General features: G+C 53.2%; 1 non-coding gene across 1 annotated transcript; it reads left to right on the top strand.

Moving 5' to 3' along the window:
• Window positions 1-2889: 2889 nt before the first annotated feature.
• On the top strand, window positions 2890-3004 carry LOC138063175 (U5 spliceosomal RNA). Its single transcript, XR_011136769.1, has one exon. It is a non-coding gene; the product is annotated as a U5 spliceosomal RNA (small nuclear RNA).
• Window positions 3005-6625: the final 3621 nt, after the last annotated feature.

The following is a 6625-nucleotide window of genomic DNA, read 5'->3' on the forward strand; positions in this document are numbered from 1 at the left end:
CCCCCAGGGTTCCGCAGCACCTTGGGAAGTGGCAGGCAATGCTGTGATGTTTCTCATTCAGCTTCCTACACCGGGAACACTGAAATAGCACTCGTCGCCGACCGTGGGCTCTCTGCAGATGTTCGGTCAAGGCCGCAATTTTCCCTGCCTTGAATCCACAGCATGGACATGCTGGATGTTCATCTGGGATCGTCACAACCGGCGTACCGTCAGTTGCTCGCCCCCGCCCCAGAGTCAAGGATAGGGGTCGCCAAAGCCGGTAAGATTGCCTTGCGAGAGGGAGACTCCAGAACCGCTCCTGCCGCCACCTCCCCCCGGGCTTCATCAGCCCGGCCTACCAGGGGCGAAACGACAGGGGATTCCAGAGCCTCATAAACCTCCGGCAGATCTTGCACGCAATCGAGACTTGGTCCGGGAATAGTCCCATGCCAAGGGTCATAATCCGCGTTATAGAACGTCAAATTCTGCAACACAGCAGGCCACCCATTCGATGTTAAAGTCACCGGCCTGACGGCACTGACATCGACAGGAAACTCACCTGTCTGGGTGCCCACGGAAACAAAATTGACAAGCCAAGGTCTTACTAGGTTGTCGAACATGACTGCGGGGCTTCGGTATACAGCAGAAGAACCAGTCCCCCAAGTTCAACTGGCATGCCTGAAAGCGGCCCCTAGGCCAAGGGCTCTGGACTGCAAGTAAGCCAATTACACTGCAATCAAAATTTTGATTCACCTCGAGGAACTATCGAGTGGTCGGTGAAGCCAGTCGATAGGGAGGAAGCAACTATAACACCGCACACTGGGGCAGAGGCAAACTTGGTTACCCACAAGTGGGCATCCAGCGGGACCACGAGGAGGTGTTGCCTCCGCAGCTCAGCCCAGTCAGTAACTATGGTCCTGTCTTCAGAGAGTCATAGTTACTCCCGCCTCTCATGTCTCTTCACAGCGCCAGACTAGAGTCAAGCTCAACAGGGTCTCCTTTCCCCGCTGGTTCCGCCAAGCCCGCTCCCTTGGCTGTGGTTTCGCTGGAGAGTAGGTAGGGACAGTGGGAATCTCCTTCATCCATCCATGCACGTCACTAATTAGATGACGAGGCATTTGGCTATTTTACGAACCATAGAAACTCTAGGGCACCTTTTCCGGGTTGAGATGACGGGCGGCCCGTCCGCCCATGTCAAGATTAGTGGTCATTAGGGGACGAGATCACACAGTCCCAAAGGTAAAGCTCGACCACACAGGGAGCTGGGCAAGAGCAAAATTCAGCAGGTACAGAAGACAGAGCAAGCTCAGTCGCCTGTGTGAAGAATTTTACTGTTGCCTTTCCGAAGAAGGCATAAGAATTAGTCACAATAAGGTTATAATTGACACATCTTACCTTTGCTAGCAAAGATGTGCAATATGTCCACCAAAGATAGGAGAGCTCTCCGCGAGAAGAGCCTCGCTATCTTCTTCATGCGGCTCCCGGAGAGTCCAAGGTGGGCGAGGAGAGCGTCATTGCCGGCATACCACTTCCCTCTTGCTCCAAGCGGAAACCCCAGGAATTGGACCTCCCCAGCTCTTGTCAGACTTCTGACTTGCTCGTCCAAATGTTGGTATTTCCGTACTTTCTCTCCTGCTGCGTCACCTAAGGATGACAAATTACTTTTGAAACGGACTGTAACGTCCGCCACCTTCGCCTCGCCCGGCCCTCTTTTACTACAGTCAAATCTGGCTTGAGGAGCTCGTTGTCGCGTCCCCTGAGGTGGGGTTCAATAAATACTTCCCACCCCAGCTTCTTGGCTTCCTCCGCCAGCAAACCACGCAAGACGTTATGTCTCTTAATCCGGGCGTCTTGCACAGCAGGACAGTAGCCGATGATGTGGGCGCAAGTCTGCCACTCTGCAGGACAATGCCTGCACCCCTTAGGGACACCCTCGCCCAAACCCCGGGCCAAATACTGCCGAGTGGGATAGACGTTGGCTCGAAGCTGTAACGCTCTTATTAACTTCCTGTGAGGAATGCCCCGGTAATGAACCAGCCAATCATTACTAATGGCATCGTTTTCAAAGTTCCTGATGCCGCGGCCTTGAGATATTAGATTGGCCCAGTTCTCGAGTTCTTTCTTTCTCCATTTACTAGGAGCAGGGTAGATGACCTTGGGAGCAGGAATTTCCCACTCGGATCTCGTCTCGTCACCTTCCAGGGCAGCGGGGATGACCAAAGGGGACTCCTCCCCAATAGACGGAATCTTGTCCGCCCTTCCTCCTGTGGCGATCCATACCTTCTCAAACTCCTTCTGGATGCCTTCCTCGAGGACCACGGTCCTCGTGATGTCATCGGAGGACTGGGCGACACGGTGCAGCCGACGAGCCTGGATGTTCGGAATCTGGCTTGCCAGCCGCCCGATTCCGAGACCGCCGTCCTTGTAGCTGGCGTATAAGATGGCATCACAAGTACTGGAAGGTAAGTGAAGCCAGCTCTTCACCGCAGATCTTATCATCAGGTCCAGGGAGTGGAGGTAAGTGGCGTTGACACCGGCCTGATCCGCTGCATAGAGCAGCCGTGGGATTTATTTGGCTATTTTACGAACCATAGAAACTCTAGGGCACCTTTTCCGGGTTGGGATGACAGGCGGCCTGTCCGCCCCTGTCAAAATTAGTAGTCAGAAGGGGACAAGATCCCAAAGTCCCAAAAGCGAAGCTGAAACCTCATAGGGAGCTGGGCAATAGCAAAATTCAACAGGTACAGAAGACAGAGCAAGCTCAGTCGTCTGTGTGAAGAATTTTACTGTTGCCTTTCCGAAGAAGGCGTATGATTAGTCATATCAAATTAAAACTAACACATCTTACTTTTACTCGCGAAGATGTGTAGTATATCCACTGAAGATAGGAGAGCTCTCCGCGAGAAGAGCATACTCTGGTTTCTCTTCAGATCGTATAAATCTTTCGCCTTTTACTAAAGATTTCCGTGGAGAGGAACAGGCACGAGTGTTGAGGAATTTTTTGAGGCTCCATTTCGGTGGTTTTTTTATTTTTTGGCGGGAGTAACTATGATTCTCTTAAGACAGGACCATAGTTACTGACTGGGCTGAGCTGCGGAGGCAACACCTCCTCGTGGTCCCGCTGGATGCCCATTCGTGGGTAACCAAGTTTGCCTCTGCCCCAGTGTGCGGTGTTATAGTTACTTCCTCCCTATCGACTGGCTTCACCGACCACTCGATAGTTCCTCGAGGTGAATCAAAACTTCGACTGCTAGTAATTGGCCTACTTGCAGTCCAGAGCCCTTGGCCTAGGGGCTTCTATCAGGCATACCAGTGGAACTTGGGGGATTGGTTCTTCTGGTGTATACCAAACCCCCGCAGTCATGTTCGACAACCTAGTAAGACCATGGGTTGTGAACTTCTTGTCAGTGGGCACCCAGACAGGTGAGTTTCCTGTTGATGTCACGGCCGTCAGGCCGGTGACTTTAACATCGAATGGGTGGCCTGCTGTGTTGCAGAATTTGACGTTCTATAACGCGGATTATGACCCTTGGCATGGGACTATTCCCGGACCAAGTCTCGATTGCGTGCAAGATCTGCCGGAGGTTTATGAGGCTCTGGAATCCCCTGTCGTTTCGCCCCTGGTAGGCCGGGCTGATGAAGCCCGGGGGGAGGTGGCGGCAGGAGCGGTTCTGGAGTCTCCCTCTCGCAAGGCAATCTTACCGGCTTTGGCGACCCCTATCCTTGACTCTGGGGCGGGGGCGAGCAACTGACGGTACGCCGGTTGTGACGATCCCAGATGAACATCCAGCATGTCCATGCTGTGGAGTCAAGGCAGGGAAAATTGCGGCCTTGACCGAACATCTGCGGAGGGCCCACGGTCGGCGACGGGTGCTTTTTCAGTGTTCCCGGTGTGGGAGACTGAATGAGAAACACCATAGCATTGCCTGCCACTTCCCGAGGTGCTGCGGAACCCTGGGGGAAGGGGAAGATGAAGAGGCCTCGGAGGCCCCCCTCCCGTGGAACTGTGAGGATTGTGACCGGAAGTTCAAGACCAAAAGCGGCCTCTCCCAACATAAGCGTCTTGTTCACCCAGGGACTAGGAACAGGGAAAGGATCGAAGCGTCTCGCGGAAGAGGAAAGGGATTGAGGGGTATGCATAAGAGCGTCTGGTCGGAGGAAGAGACGGCTCTGCTGAGAGAGTTAGAACAGAAGTTTAAAGAAGCATGGAATATTAATAAGCTGATTTCTGAGCATTTGCCTACAAAATCGGCGAAGCAGATCAGCGACAAGAGACGGCAGCTGGCGGCTGGTGCCAAAGGACTCGCGTAGCCGCGAAGAGCTGCGGGTTCGTGCGAAGGGGAGGTACCAGTTGAGAGAGTGAAGATTAAATTGATTAGGATGGAATACAGGAGGATTATTGCAGAGAAGGTTCGAGGGGCCTCTCTCACCCCTGGTCGGAAGAGCGCATTCGAGAGGGCTTTGGAGGGTGTGGAGGAAGACCTCCGGGACATCGTTGATGTAACGTCGGAGGAGTGGTTGACGCAGCTGGTGGGACATACCGCTGCAGTGAAATTGAAACATCGCAAGAAGTACCGAGTGAAACCCACGCCGGAAAAAGTGGAGAAGAGGTGGATGAAGAATAGGGCGCTGAGAAGAGGCCAGTACTTGAGATACCAGCGGCTTTTTGAGATAGATCGTAGGAAGCTCGCTGGTATCATCTTGGATACCATTGAATGTATCCAGTGTCCCCTCCTGATGGATGTGCTCTATTGCATGTTCAGAAGGAAGTGGGAGGAGGTCGGCCCCTTCGCTGGTCTCGGTACGTTCTGTAGTGCTGGAGAAGCGGACAATTCTGCATTCAAGAAGATGATCTCCCCTGCGGAGGTCCGGAAGAACATCGCGGAAATGAATAAGAGCTCCGCCCCGGGCCCGGATGGGCTGACGTTGGGGGACGTTGTTAAACTAGACCCCCAAGGCACCCAGTTAGCTGAATTGTTCAGCTTGTGGCTGCTGGCCGGGAAGATTCCGGATGGAATCAAGGAATGTAGAACGATTCTAATACCTAAGTCTGCTGATCCTAGTTTACGAGGGGACATCAACAACTGGCGGCCCATCACCATAGGGTCGGTTATTTTGCGTCTGTTCTCTCGAATTTTGACGGCACGCCTGCGACGAGCATGTCAGATTAACAGCCGCCAAAGGGGTTTCATTTCAGCCCCGGGCTGCGCGGAAAATCTGAAGCTCCTCCAGATGCTCATCAAGCACGCCAAGAGAGATCATAAGGCGTTAGCAGTGGTCTTTGTGGACTTGGCGAAAGCCTTTGACTCCGTCCACCATCGACACATCCTTCGAGTCCTCGAGCAAAAAGGTGTGGATGATCATGTAATCAGTATCATCGCCGATATGTATTCCAACTGTGTGACTCGGCGGGAGGTGGGGGAAGCGTCCTGCGAGGGAATTAAGATCCTCACCGGGGTGAAACAAGGAGAACCAATGTCCCCGCTTCTGTTCAACCTCTCAGTGGACCCGTTCTTATGTAGCTTGGAAGATTCTAAGAACGGATTTAAGTATGGCGATCGCTCTGTGTCATCTTTGGCGTTCGCGGATGATCTAGTCCTTTTGAGTGACTCGTGGGAAGGCATGGAGAAGAACATTAGAGCGGTTGAGGAGTTTTGTCACCTATCCGGGCTACGCGTGCAAGCAAAGAAATGCCACGGTTTTATGATCAGGCCCACGAAAGACTCATTCACGGTTAACGACTGTGAGACTTGGACAATCAATGGCATTCCGCTCAATATGATCGAGCCCGGCAGCTCTGAGAAGTACTTGGGCCTGGGGGTGGATCCTTGGGTGGGTCTCTCCCGTCCGGAGCTGCAAGAAAAATTGAGCACATGGGTTAAAAACATTGGGGTAGCCCCGCTTAAACCGCTCCAGAAGGTGGAGATCTTGAGGACCTATGCCATCCCACGGCTGCTATATGCAGCGGATCAGTCTGGTGTCAACGCCACGTACCTCCACTTCCTGGACCTGATACGATCTGCGGTGAAGAGCTGGCTTCACTTACCTTCCAGTACTTGTGATGCCGTCTTATACGCCAGCTATAAGGACGGCGGTCTCGGAATCGGGCGGCTGGCGAGCCAGATTCCGAACATCCAGGCTCGTCGGCTGCACCGTGTCGCCCAGTCCTCCGATGACATCACGAGGACCGTGGTCCTTGAGGAAGGCATCCAGAAGGAGTTTGAGAAGGTATGGATCGCCGCAGGAGGAAGGGCGGACAAGATTCCGTTTATTGGGGAGGAGTCCCCCTTGGTCATCTCCGCTGCCCTGGAGGGTGACGAGACGAGATCCGAAGGGGAAATTCCTGCTCCCAAGGTCATCTACCCTGTTGCTAGTAAATGGAGAAAGAAAGAACTCGAGAACTGGGCCAATCTAATATCTCAAGGCCGCGGCATCAGGAACTTTGAAAATGATGCCATTAGCAATGATTGGCTGGTTCATTACCGGGGCATTCCTCATAGGAAGTTAATAACAGCGTTACAGCTTCGAGCCAATGTCTATCCCACTCGGGAGTATTTGGCCCGGGGCTTGGGAGAGGGTGTTCCTAAGGGGTGCAGGCATTGTCCTGCGGAATGGGAGACTTGTGCCCACATCATCGGCTACTGTC

Source organism: Struthio camelus, chromosome 31, assembly GCF_040807025.1.
Source record: "Struthio camelus isolate bStrCam1 chromosome 31, bStrCam1.hap1, whole genome shotgun sequence".
Taxonomy (NCBI): Eukaryota; Metazoa; Chordata; class Aves; order Struthioniformes; family Struthionidae; genus Struthio; species Struthio camelus.